The following is a 14,724-nucleotide window of genomic DNA, read 5'->3' on the forward strand; positions in this document are numbered from 1 at the left end:
TGTCGCCTCACTGTGGCTAGGAACTGGGAAATCTGGAACGATGCGCGCGTGCGAGGGCGGTGCATGGGGGGGAGCCGTTTAAACTTTGTGTTTTGGGCGCTTCTTCGAACTCAGGCGATCGTTCGCTACAATCTCGGCACCTTGCTCAAGGTCCCATAGTTATTCAGTACACTGCTCTTCTTCAAAATGTGCAATTTATTGAATTTACAGCAGAGCTTCGGGATTTGAGTATGGTAACCGGCTGCCCTAGAATTGCTACCACTCCTGTTTTTTGGTAGATGACATACTTGAGTTGTGCAGTTAGAGGGAATTCGTCACCGTCTTTGGGGGTCGCAGCTACGTGGAATCCCTCAAGCTCTAGGACTATTTCTAGTTGAACGAATAAACCTTGAAACGTAATTATAGGCAATTTATCCTCATTAACCGTCAATTGACAATGACGCTCTTGCGCCACCCGCTTGCGTAGTGTGTGTTGTCAACTGAGGCCTTAAATATTATTTTAAGTTGGTGTTCTTTTGGAATATGTTTTTGTATCGCGTTTTAATTCATCAGCCCAACTGTCAGCTCATCAAAGGATGGATTCAACTCTAGGGTTTATTTTAAATTATGTTTTTGTTGTTGTTAAACCTCTCTTTTGGGTTAGATACAAGTGAAAATTCACAGTTGTTATGAACGAAGACCACAACTTGATATTTTATTAGTATTTAAAAATCTAAATGTAATCATTTTGAAAGGTCCATTCGCTTCAACTTATCGGGCTGGGGCATGGAAGAGAGCCAGGTTTCGAATATTTGGACAAGAATCACTGTTTGCCTCCGCAATACGCTTTGCAAATTAAAGTAAACGTGGTTAATTCCTCCTAGTTAATTCCTGAAGTTCAGCCATAGCCTGTGTTCAGGAAGTGGGGAATTAACAGCAAACCACCAAGCGGTGTGTTTTGGCTAGTAGGGTTTTGAAGAACGTTAAAATCGGTTGAGGTTCCCCAAATCATCAGAAATAAAATAATTTGGTTTCTAATTTGTAGATAACAAATGTTTTCTTTTTTTGAACTTTCATTAACAATTTAGAATAATTTGAGACTTGTTGAAAAAGAAGGGGAATTCATTTTTATCTTTTCTGTCTGTGTAAATAAGGAGAAAATGACCCAGCTCAGCATTTTAAAGTTTATCTGTGATAGCAGCGCCCGCCTAGCTCAGTTGGTAGAGCATGAAACTCTTAAAGTTTGTTGAGTCTATTTTTGTTTTAAACTACACTATGTAATTATGAAAAAATGGGTCTTACTAGCAAAATTGTTTGCTTGTCCGCCATGCATAATAAGCCTATCAATTTAGTCAAAGAAAACATCTTAAATTTTTTGGGGGAAGGGGTAGTGGTACCCCTGCTTGGTTATCACAAAATATATTCCAGATATTTATTATGTTAAGAGGCAAATGGTCACTTTCTATCCACTTATGTGCATCTACTTTAATTAATTTTAGTAAATTATTAAAGAACACTTGTCACACAATTTCCTTATAAGCATCTGTTAAAATTTTATTACAATCTTGCTACAAAGGAAAAGGCCTGTGGTAAGTCAGTTAAAAGATACAGTCTTGATAGGGACATATGGGAAAAGAAAATGGTTCGATAATGATCATTAACCTAGATAAAATAAATAAAAGAATTTTGGGGTCACTAAGACTCTTAATAATATAGTCAGTTGCTTAGGTGAGTGAATGGTTTCACAGAGCAAGTCTTAATTCCATTAAAATTTATTGGGATACTGCTTAGGCATTTTTTCAGGAATGTCCATTTCATCCCAAGAGGAAGTTGTGAATTACAATCATCCAAAAAATTTTATCCCAGGCCAAGTTTGAGAAAAAAATTTATAAACCATTATTATGTTCATATAACTACAACTACGTACAACTACAACTACATAGTTCGTATAACTATAACTACAATTGTATAACTACAATTGCACTTTGAAATTTTTGAAACAGTTCACCACTTTAAAAATATATACTTGTTACAGAATGGCCATTTGGATTGAATAAGACACTCTTGACACAAGGCACTTTTTCAGGTGTCCTGTTTACAGGTTTTAAATAAAAAAATAAACAGGTACTACAAGAGATTCTCCCCTTCTGGTTCCCACCTCCATCCATCCCCTCACCAAGGTCCTGATGTTTTCTGTCAGGGACAGGGCTCCTGAAGAAATTATACTGGCTTCAGCTGCGTTCCCTTTTTCCTAGGTAGTTTGGATTTCAAAGCAATATCGAATAAAGAGTATGGGCCTTGGCACAACTCCTGACTGCCTTAGCCTGCTACTCTTATTTTTAGGCATTAATGAAATTTTAGAGCTGCTTCAAATCTTATTTTTAGTTAGGCAGCATGTAAAAAAAATGATAAAAGTGGTTTGTTTTTTTAATGGGAGCCACGTATTTCTCATCTGTGGTGAATATATAGTTAGAGGAAACAGGAACAATGCGCCTTTGGAGGAAACATTTTAAAGTGAATTTCTGGCTAGGGATCATGTTGTCTGCTTCTCTGTCCTGTATGTTGTGAGCACTGTCTCTATGGTAGACCCTTACTAGGTGTGGCTCTTCAGTGTCAGTAGAACAGACTTAACATGTCAAACTTGACGGTGAAATAGCAGTGTCTTTTCATATGAATATCAGCTTCAATGTCATTTCATTAGTATTGTTTTAAGAGCACTCTTCCTCTGTTCTCCCCCACATATCACATGTCCAAGTTAGAGCTTTAGAGTAAGGAAATGGTTTTAGTGGTAGAGATATAGAGCGGATTCAAAAATACTACCAAAAATGAAAAACCTGTTATCTGGGCATGCAGTCTGTCTTCCCTCTTTCCTCCCATATGTCATCACACCTCCCCGCCCCTCCGAAACCCACACATACACAGAAGGTTGTGAACTACTTAGTCAGAGTTTATGACATTTGTTACAGTGTGTGTATCCTGAAGCTGCAGTCTTCAGTCCGGGCAACACATGTTCCCAACTCTTAACCTTGGAAGGTACAAGAAGGCTTTCAGGAAATTATGCAAAGGATAGTTTTAGGACATTAATTCTCAGTTTGTCAACTTACATGTTTTTGCTAAAATTGACTTCAGCATGTTCCTGAACCAGACACTTCTCTTTACTCTGGTAATTGTCTCTCTTCCACTCGACAAATAAAGCAATACTTTTAATTGACCTAAATCTTGTTTAGGAAGTGAATGATTCTAATGACTGGGTGGCTAAATTTTTTTGCAAGAATGGAAATTTCCGATGGCTTTCAAAAATACTGCAGAGCTCAATTGAGTTATCAGCTGATAATTAAAAAATCATTTTTGATGATATACCCTTATGTGATTTTTGGTACACAGCTTAGTAGTTGAAACAAATGATTATTGGTGTATAACCAGAAATCCTTTCTTTCCCAAATATTTAGAATGAAAAAATATAAAATATAAGAATAGAATTAACCTGAACTCTATTTTTTTCTAACAATAATGCTCATCTGGATGCATGACCTAAATGGCGGTGGGGAGGTGGAGAAGGCCCTATCCATTTCTTTATGAGATGTATTTCCAATAAAAGCTGGTTTTTGATATTTTGAAATGAGCGTACTTTGCAATATGTTTGTTAATTGATCAGTAGGGTTTTTAATGATAACACTAAGGAAAATTTTTTTAGAACTTACGTTCTCAAGAACATTAAAATATAGTTTCTGTTGCAGGGAAATGTGATAGGCTGATCAATTAAAAATATTTTCAATCACTAAAATATGTTGGGATAAATTATGTGGGAAAGTAAGGTAAAACTATGAATTCAAAGAGAAAAGGAATGATTCCAAGTTCTTAACTAGAAAGGAGAGCTTGTTCCTGTGCTTTTTAAATGAGTAGATGATAGTGGATATCAAATTACTTACTGCATTTACATTTCACTTTAAATAAATATATATATATATGTGTGTGTATATATATATACATATATGTGTGTATATATATATATACACACATATATGTATATATATATACACACACATATATATATATATTTATATATATATATATATATATATATATATATATATGTCTCTAGCAGCTAGCTTTGTCCTGAGCATATAATCTACTTCATAATAACTTTTTGACTTGAAGTGCTTTGTAGTCAGTTAGTAGGAATTAGCTCCTGACAGAGCTTTCATTAAAAACAAAACAAAACATGAGTGTCGTAATTGTATGCACAGTAACTAGATGCAGTGATTTTCTTTTGGAAACATGTAGGTAAAGAAAAAAAAAATTAGTTGTCCTAGAGAGCCCTTGATATGAAGAGTAGGGAGAAGAAATAGGAGAATAGCAACAGAGAATCCAGGATGGGGTTGATAGATTGAACAGAGACAAAGATCCAGTAGAGGAAATCCTGTACTTATTAAATGAAGTAAGAACAACTCTCCTCTGAGGTCTGACAGTTATACCTTTTCTATTTGAGATATGAAATAATTTATACAAAATTTAACAAATATTTATTTAGCACCTACCACATGCCAGACATAGTTTTAGGCACTGCCATGAAACAGGCAATGGCTTTTTAATGTATAAGGAAGTAAAATCTATTGCAGAGAAATCAGTCACATTTCACAAAGACCTAAGTGAAATTTAACAACATGACAAGAAATTCCCTCCCCTTAATTTTTTGGTGACAGTTTTTATATGTGTCTATGAAAAAAATAAACTTTCCCATTTAAAATCAGATGAAGAAATAATTCTGAGACTTTACATTGTAGAAACCATGAAGACAAAGTTAGCTCTTCAGAGGAAAGACGTTTTATAAAGCTACCAAATAAACAATAATTAAAAGATGATATTAAACTTCAGTAAGATCTATGGAAAGAAATTAAACTAGATTTTTCAAATAGATCATGTAGCAAAGGAAAGGGAAAATTTCCATACCCTCTGCACAACTCACAATATCGTCAAATTGATTCTTAAAAGTCCAAACCACCCCCTCCAAATTTTTTTTTATTCACTGATAGTATTTGCTTAATCATTTTTTTCTTGACAATTATTTTATCAATCAATCCCTTTTGGTTTGAATAACCCCTTCCTTTTCACCCCATAGCCAACCTGTTCACCTGTTGTATGGAATTACTACCCCTTAGGTATCTTTCCAGTCCTGTTTCATAGTCCCTATAGTGCCACAATTTCTTATCTGTACTATTTAATAGTTTCCTCTAATTAGTTTTCTCCTTTGTTTTTGGCATTCAACTTATCATTTATAGGGATATCTAAATGATCTCTAAAAAAATGTAAATCTTACCATTACATTTCTCCTCTTAAGCTCCTGAAATGACTCCTTAGCAGGTTTTATAAAGGCCTTTCTTAATCTAGCCCAGCCTACTTCTCCACCAGCTCCTATAAACACTGCTAACTTAGGCACTGAAATTGGATATCTTTACTCATTTATAAAGTTTTCATTCAGTTGACCCTCATTTTATAATATTTACATTTTTACATTATTATTGGCACTTTTTACGAATATAAAAATTCTCAGAGACATTGGTGGATCCCTACCCCAAAATTCTCCATCCGTTTGAGAATTAATGGCTCGACTTCTCACTTATTTGTCCTAAAATGACATCATATTTAGAAGAAAATCCGATATCTTCAGATAATAGACACCATCAGAATAAATTGAATCGTGTCTTTTTTTGGAATATGTGCTAGAAAGGTATTATCACTATTTCCACACCAAGTGTTTCCTAGTGGAAGTCAAAGCTGTATGTTCCCTTTGTGCCTGGAATATAAAGTTCTTTTTTCCAAAGATCACCTTAAACTAGCATCAAATTCTCAGTTCTAAATATTCATCGTGAATTGTATTGCTACCTGTATATCAATGGCAGAAGTCTTAAGAGAAGTTCTTACCTTATCTCATCCCATCAATCCTTTTTCTAGAATAATCCAAGTTTTCGGTTTGAAAAGTATTTCTTTTATTTCCCTGATAAGACAGTTTGATATATTTATTATCTGAAATGAGTTACTATGGTGCAAATACCTGTATTAGAGGACAAATAAGTTTAATGATCAGAAATAAGGCAAAACTGTAACTACCTGGAAACACTTAACAGTACATTGAGGAAATCATTGATATATTAAACATAGTAATTGAATTGATTGCTGAAAACTTAAGAAGTTTAGAAGCCAGGTTATCCTTTACTTTTATTGTTTTTTAGTTTTGATTTTTAATACTGTTTAAGATGGTAAGTGGAAATGAAATGAACAGATTTATACCAAATCTTGTGTTTTAACCTGGGAATTTATTAGCAACAGAAATATGATTTATATTAATAACATTTACATTCATTAAAAATGTAATTATTTTTGACATTGAGTATTTTATTCACTAATTTGAATATTGTTTTGGTCAATATATTTTATAAAGGTATGAAACATATTATTAGTACAGAAAATTTAAAAGAATGAAAAGTTGTTTCTACAGCTAGGCAGAGGACATCTGTGATTTTCCAGGCACAGCAAACTCACTTAAAAAATATACATAGGGTATCTTTGATTTAGGAGGAAAAATAATAGTTTGAGTTGAGGAAAAGGCCTAGGGAAAACTTTTGTGCATCTTTGGTATTAAGCGAATTACCAAAATATACATAATTCTTGCTTTCTAAAACTAAAGCAACTACAAAAATCTTTAAAATTTTATAAATGACTTTAATCTTTACAAAAAATGAGAGGTTTATTCACTTCTTTTCGGATGAGAAATAATATAGAATAAGGAAATTGTCAACTATAAGTTATAGCATATATTTATATGATGTGTTTATGAAACGTTCCTTTAGTTGAGTTAGTGAAAGTGTACTTTTCCCCTCTATAACCTAGACTATATCAGTTCCAAGTTTCCTTTTTGCTGAAAAGTTATAACATTTTTAAATATTGATTTTAATGTATAATGTTGTCAATCAAGAATAATATTAGACCTTTTAATGATGTTTTAATAAACATTTTTAGGAAAAACAGACTTAATTGACATTCATTTTATTACTTCACACTATGCAGAGTGATATATTTAAAACCGAATATATCAGTATTATATTGAATATACATAGACTCTTCAAACAAAGATTGTTATTGCAAAATAAAAAATAACTACAATGATTATAAGAGATCTGTGGAAAATAGCAAAGAATAAGAAGATGTTGATCATGAATAAACTAAAGTAGAAAGTAGCCTGACATATTAGCAGGAGACATAGAAGACTTATAGAAAAAAATATTACTTCTACCAGAGGATAAAAAAAATTATGTATGCATCTAATAAAACAGTTTCAGACTATATGAACTAAAACTAGGCAGAACTAAGAAACAAACCCACAATACTGTAATGTTTTTTAACATACCTCCTTCACTAACTGATAAAATAAAAACAGAAAAAATACATTAATGAAATACGTGATTTGGATTAAAATTATTGATCATACCCATTAGGATGGCTATTATAAAAAACAAAATGGAAAATACCCACGTTAAAATTAATATGGAATCTCAACGGACCGTGAATAACCCTAACAATCTTGAAAAAAAAGAGCAAAGCTGGAATAAAGCTGCAGGCTGCACATTTGCTGACCTCAAAACATCTTACAAAGCTACAGAATCAAAACAGTATTGTACTGGCACAAAGGCATACAGTGGAATAGAATAGAGGGCCTAGAGGACCCAACAAATCTTCACATATATGGCCAAGTGATTTTCAACAAAGGTGCCAAGAAATGGGGAAGAAATGGCCAAGAAAGGTGCCATTCAATGGGGAAAGGGCAATCTTTTTAACAAATGGTGTAGGGAAAACCGAATATCCGTAGGCAAAACAGTGAAGTTGGATCCTTACCTCACCATATACAAAAATTAAGTCAGTGGATCAAAGACCTAAATGTAAGGGCTAAAATTAAAATGCTCTTAGAAGAAAAATAGGGAAAAAGCTTCATGACATTGGATTTGGCAATGATTTCTTGAATATGACACTGAAAGCATAGGCAACCAAAGGAAAAAGAGTAGGTAACTAAAGGACTGTAAGCCAATTACTAATAAAATACCAAAACAATATATATATGTATATATGTACATATATTGCATATATGTGCATATATGTGTATATATGGCATATATATAGTATATATAAAAAACTATATATGTATATATGTACATATATGTACACATATATGTATATATATGTATATATATAGTGACTCCAATATTGGAACAATATTGTGATCTTTACTTTGAATTTCATTAGAACTGTCTAAATACATAATTGAGTAAATAAAGAATATAAAATTTAGGTTCAAAACTAAAATTATTCCAATATTTAAATAGTGTAGATATTTAATGACATGGGAAAATATTCACAATGTGGTGTTAAGAAAGCAAATCGTCAAGTTCTGTTCAGGATTACAGACATGTTTTTCTTCTATTAAAATTGCAGTTAAAAAGTAAAATACACACACAGAAAAAGAAAGGGTTGGGGAATCATCAGTTGACAGGATTTCTACAAATATTCTGAGAGAAACTGGGTATGAATGTGTTGTCAAATAAAGTGGAGCCCAGGAAACGAGCACAGAATGTGCTGGAGAGGTATCCACATTGGAGATGGGACAGAATCTTCCCAGAAAGATCATGGCAAGGCTCTGAAGCCTCTAAATGGAAGATGGAGGATGAATATGAGATTTTTGGAGGTCATTTATGAAACTAATGTGCCTCCTTGCTTTCCCAATCTCATCATGCAGAAAGGAAGACAGGCAGTACAGTGTTTCCTCCCAGGCCAGTAGAGGAGAGGACCCTCTCTAAAGAAATTAAAAAGAAAATTGGAAAACTGGGAAAGACCTTTAGTTTGTTTCTTTCCGGGATAAGAATTCCAACTTACTCCTATTCTTAGTGTTTCATGTTTACTTTGTGAATTTAGATGTCATATGTTGAAAAAGTGTGCTTCCAGTTTTCAATTATGCAATTTAAAATTACTTCCATTTTCACATTCTCATTTTAAAACTCTTCAATAATAGGTTCCTTTTCTTAAAATTTGTATAGTGATCTTGAAACAATAATTATGTAGTTACTAGAACCCAGAGTAAGAAAGTTATCACTTTTTATTAGAATTACGACATATTTCTGAAATGAAGAAAATAAATGACAATGTTATAAACCATTTTGAGTAACGAGTTGAAATTCTCTAATTAGATAGATTGGCTTGAGATTCTGTTTTTGTGTCTTGTGATTTAAAGGTTGACCACTGTCAACTTAATTAAAGATTGTTCTTCCACAACATTAGTGGAACAAAATTTTATCTTCAAATCAACCAATTAGACTTCCATGCTAATATAGCTTAGATAAAGGTCAATTGAGAATGGGTATATGTACAAAGCAATAACTAAGCCAGTCTGAAATTAATACTCACCTTTTTCAACAGATATAATTCTAATTCGTTTATAATACTGTTTCATTTGGCAGTCTGAAGAGCTTAATTTTAATTATCTGTGTTGGATCATTTGTTTTATTCTTGCAAGTCTCAGTATACTGAATAAACTGGGGATTCTCGCAGCCTTCTTATATAGGCCTAAAGCATATAGATGGATTACTAAGTTTTTAAGTTGACATTTAGCACAATTACAAGATTTCTAATTATTAATGTTTCCCTTGAAAAATTTTAAAGCAGAAAAATATAATTGCTGTAAAAGATACCAGCCTTCAAATACGCCAGTAAGACGTTTCTTTCGATTCCACTTTCATTGCTGATTTTGGATAAAATGCATCAGTTATCTTCTTTATTAAAACAGCAAAAGAAAGAAAATATTAAGCGTCTTGGAGCATTTAAGCTAGAAGCTGCCCAGCGGCGATACCTACATAAACTAGTTTCTGAATGGTAAAGATAAATTACAATTTTGCACAGATAATGGGTTCTTAAAACATTTCTGTTGAATTGTTATAGTCTAAGGTTGACATATAGGCACTGTTAATTAGGTAAATGAATGAGCAATCAATGTTATATCAGAAAGATGATTTATGATAAATGCATTTTAAAGTATAGAAGTGAACTATTTGTTAAGTTGAGCACTTGAGAAAAATCATGAAGGAAAGACAAAATAATTAATGCTCTCATTTTGCATTGGTTTCTGCATATTTTAATTTTCTTATCTAACTACAAATATAACTCACTTAAAAGCAGTTTAGGAAGGAAATCAAACATTTGTTGTATGTCTTTAGTGTACCAGGCACTGAAATGGGTTTTTTTCATTTAATCATTAAATCCATCCTATGAATTAAATGTTATTACCATCAACATGTATGATACAGTGATGTTCAGATCATTTAACTGACTTGCCTTCATTTAAAAATCTTGTAGGAAATTGAGCCAGAATTTAAATCTGGAGCAACAGCTATTCAATGGATATTCATAGCTATCCTGATTATTACATATTTTGAATATCAGCTCTGCCTAGGTCAGCCTAACTCTGAAGCTCATATTTCCATTATATCATAATGTTATAAATATTCATTCAAGGCTTCCCTTTGGCAAATGTTTAAATGCTAGGGATACAGTAGTTAATAAGATAGATATGAACCTTTCCCTCAATGCATTTTCCTGTCTTGTAGAGGACTTAATTAAATAAACTATTATACAATGTGTTGAGTAGAATGTACAGGGAGTAGAGACTACTGGGGTGCATAGTAGGGGTGTTGACCCCTACTTGTCATTTTTCAGATTAACTTAGACATCACCTCTCTTAAGTACATGACATCCCCTACCTGAAGTCTCGGGCGTGTCTGAGATGCTTCCATAGTGTTTCCTACTTGTCTTATGATAGTACTTCCCATTACTTGAGGCGAGGGATCCTGTCTTCGCCCTGACATTATGACTGGCTCATAGCAAACCTGCAAGAAGTATTAATATTTAGAACACAGAAAATAGAATCAAGGTCTGAAACTGCAGCAAATAAGTGAACAGCTTTAGATAAGCTTTTAGTTTAGGTATTGACATGAGAAGTAATGGAGATTTTCTTGTCATGTAGGAGGAAAGTTATCTTTTGAGAATGAGGAAGATGGTCTGAGATTTACAAAGGTTTTGAATAATCACTGTAAGGATGCAAAAGGAAGGAGAAAGAGTACATAAAAAGCATAGCCTTAAAGATGTGCTACAGGCTCATCTGAGTTTGGAGTCTGTGAATTTGTGGTACAGTAGGCCTGACTACATAATTTTCTGCAAGAATCAATAGGTCAGATGCAAGAGATCAGGGACCAATCCCATGTTTGTTAGGAATGCTTTTTGCCTCAACTAATTGGAAAGATAACAAATAGTGATTGAAACAAGTAAGGTTTTTTTTCTCCCATATCCAGAGGAGAAGATATATAGAATAAGGGAAAGATTCCTAAAGTGAAAAACAAAAAAAACAGTGCTCATATTATGATGAGTTCTTGCCTGAATATCAGCAATTGGAAATGGTTTATCTTTGTGTATTTTTTAAATCTTGTTTTGTGCAATAAATACTTTTTATATTAACATTGATCATTGACATAAAGTTTAGAAGGAAAATATCTGTTCTATTTTCGAAACATTTTGTGTTTTATGCTGAATGTTACAAACACCAGACAACACTTAAACATCATTAAGGAACCCAGCACACAGAAAGAAATGACTGTACACTTTAAGTGGCTGGCTTTTATCGTATGTGAATTATATATCAATAAAGCTATGAAAGGAAAAGAAATGAAGAGAAATAAATGGAAACCCCCCCCAACTATCCCCAAATGTAGCAAAACTTGAACAGAAAAATTTGACCATTTGTAGTGCAAGCTAATATATCTTAGAAAGTGGCTTTCTGGTTTGTGTGTGCGTGTTGGGGAGGGGCTTAAGGAGTGGAGGGAAAGGTGAGTTGTAATGGATTAAGGCCTAATCTGCCAAAATTATTAAATAAATTAAGTTTATTTTTTTTATACCAGGCTCCCTCTCCTCAGTCACCTGTATAATATATGTCATAACTTGCTCTGATCCCACAGTGCTTTCCCGGTTGCTCTTTTCTCTGCATTTCTCACCTCCCCATTCTTGGGCGGGGTGGGGAAGGAACTATTGAAAGACTTACCTAAAATTGTTTACTCTATTTCCTTACTTCATAATTACACTTCCTTATGCTTCAATCAGGATTTCATCTCCACCATTAACCTAACATTGCTCTCAGATCATCATTGACTTTCGTGTTTAAATTCAAGGGCAACTTCTCTCTCCTTGTCACAGAAATTCAGTTTTATGAGCAACATCTAACACAATCAACCATTCTGTCTTTCTGGAAACATAAATGTCATCAACTTTGATCCAGTTACTTAGACTGAACAGTTAGTAGTCAGTCTTGATTCTTACCTTTTTCTTATTCCTTGTATGCAATGTATCAGTGAGTCCTACTCAGTCTTCCGCTAAAACATATATGGAATCAGTCCAGTTTTCTTTAGAGCCCTATGTCCACCCAAGGCCAAAACATCATCTCTTTCCTCAAATCTATTCTTTACACTGTAACATAATATATATTTTAAAATATATGTTATGTTGAACTATACCATATATAAAAAAACAAAATTATAGATGAACTCACAAATTATTTCAAAATATACACTGTATAACCACACTCAGGGTAAGGATGAATCTCTTCCCCTTGCTCATTACCTGTCATGGTTGTCAGGACTCTACAAGACCATTGCCAGCCCCGCAGAAGCTAAGTCGTGGCCCCTCTCAGTTACTATATTCCTTTGACCCAAAGCTAACTACTGTCCTAACTCAACATGACAAATTAGTTCCATTTGTTATAAAACTTTATGTAAATGGAATCATATAATGTGTATTTTTTAATATCTGGTTTCTTTCATTGAATATGTTTCTGAGATTCACTCCAGTTGTGTATAGCAGGAGTTTATTCATTTTTATTACTATATAGTATTTCACTCTTTGAGTATAGCATATTTCATTTTTCTGTTCTACAGAAAAATTTATAGATATTTGAGTTATGTACAGTTTTGGCCATAAATTTTCTTGTACATATTTATTAAGATGTATATGTATAGATAGAGATATAAATTTTAGATATGGATATTTATGTCATGTATATACCCGGAAGTGACCATGTTCAAATTTAGTGAATAATGAAAAGCAAATTTGCCAGTGGTGATACCAGTTGGTAACCTGACCAGCTGTGTATGAGAATCCCAGTTTGTTTATATCCTTGCCATCACTTGGCATTGTCAGTCTTTTTAACATTGGTTTTGCTGGTAGGAGTGTAGTGGTATCTCATGGTAGCTTTAATTTGGGCATTTTCTTTAAGGAAGGATTTAAGTTTGAGGAGCTTTTCATGTTTATTGGTCATTTGGATTGCCTCTTTCGTGAAGTACCTGTGGAAGTCTCTTGGAGATATATATATATATCTCCAAGAGACTTCAACAGAACTCTTTTATATATATATATATGTATATATATGTATGTATATGTATATCTATACATTTACATATATATGTATATATATACATATATATGTATATGTGTATATATACATATACATATATATGTATATGTATATACATTTTTAATTGAATTCTCTGATTTTTTTTTTTTCTATTTGGTATTAGATCTGGACAAGAAATCTTCCTTGCACTTATCAGCTGCCACACTGGCCTCATTTTTGTCCTTCAAATAGGCCAACATTTTCCTTTTTTTAAGGTGTTTAGGGGCTGTATTTTCAATTTTCAAGTCTGTGCTCAAATGTCTTCTTTCCATATAAACTTTCCTTGACCATGTCCTTACCTTGCACAATATATACATCTTCCTGTCATACCATCCTGTTTATTATTTTACAAGTCAGTAATAAAAAGCAAATAACCAATTTAAAAATTGGCAAAGGACATTTCTGCTTTGAGAAACAGACATTTCTCCAAAGAAAATACATGAATGGCCAAAAAACACATGGAAAGATATTCAGCGTCATTAGCATAACATCCCAATCTCCACTGGTTTCAATCATAGCCAGTAAAAAGAGAGATAAACCTTAAACCAGTCTAATTATATTCACCACAGACCTCTTCTTTCAGACTAGGAAAAACATTATCTCGAACAACTAGTGATCTTTGAAGGCTGGATTTAAATAATTTTTCAGCCTGTAACTGCCCAAGAGAGTACCTCCATTTAGTGAAATCATATAATGTTGCCTAAATCTGGTTTATCTAATCTTGAACCTGCATTCCCACCTAGAAATCATTTTCTTTATGCCTTAAAGTAATTCTCAGAGAAACATAACTTGTGAAAGGTTGGTACCCATCCCCCTGGATGGTCTGGTGAAGATTAATTTGTTACTTTGCTTTAGGGTAATGATTTAATCTGAGGTAGAGTTGAATATTTTACCATTGATCCAAATTCCCATCTGGTAGTCCTTCAAATATAGCTCAGATTTAAAGCTTTCTTATTTCTGTTCCAAAAGGCTAGCTCAGTGTCACATTAAAAAACACAAATTCTATTTTTCAAGGCATTGGATATTAAGTTGAGTCTTTATGAGGGCTTTTGAAGAGGTGGCAGAGAAGGAAATCCTTCATTTAATACTAAGTAAACTTCTAAAAATTCTCTTTAGCCATGTGTCTTCCTCAAAGTTTAAAATCATGCAGGAATTGTTTGCCTCTTTTCTCAAAACTCATTTAAAAAATTGACCTGTCACTTCCATACTTC

The 14,724-nt window shown here is 33.1% G+C and overlaps 1 protein-coding gene across 1 annotated transcript in view; it reads left to right on the forward strand.

Moving 5' to 3' along the window:
- The window catches only part of ZCWPW2 (zinc finger CW-type and PWWP domain containing 2), a 132,654-nt gene that overhangs the window by 17,878 nt on the left and 100,052 nt on the right, over window positions 1–14,724 (forward strand). The window lies entirely within an intron of this gene.

The sequence above is a fragment of the Rhinolophus hipposideros genome, assembly GCF_964194185.1.
Source record: "Rhinolophus hipposideros genome assembly, chromosome: 14".
Taxonomy (NCBI): Eukaryota; Metazoa; Chordata; class Mammalia; order Chiroptera; family Rhinolophidae; genus Rhinolophus; species Rhinolophus hipposideros.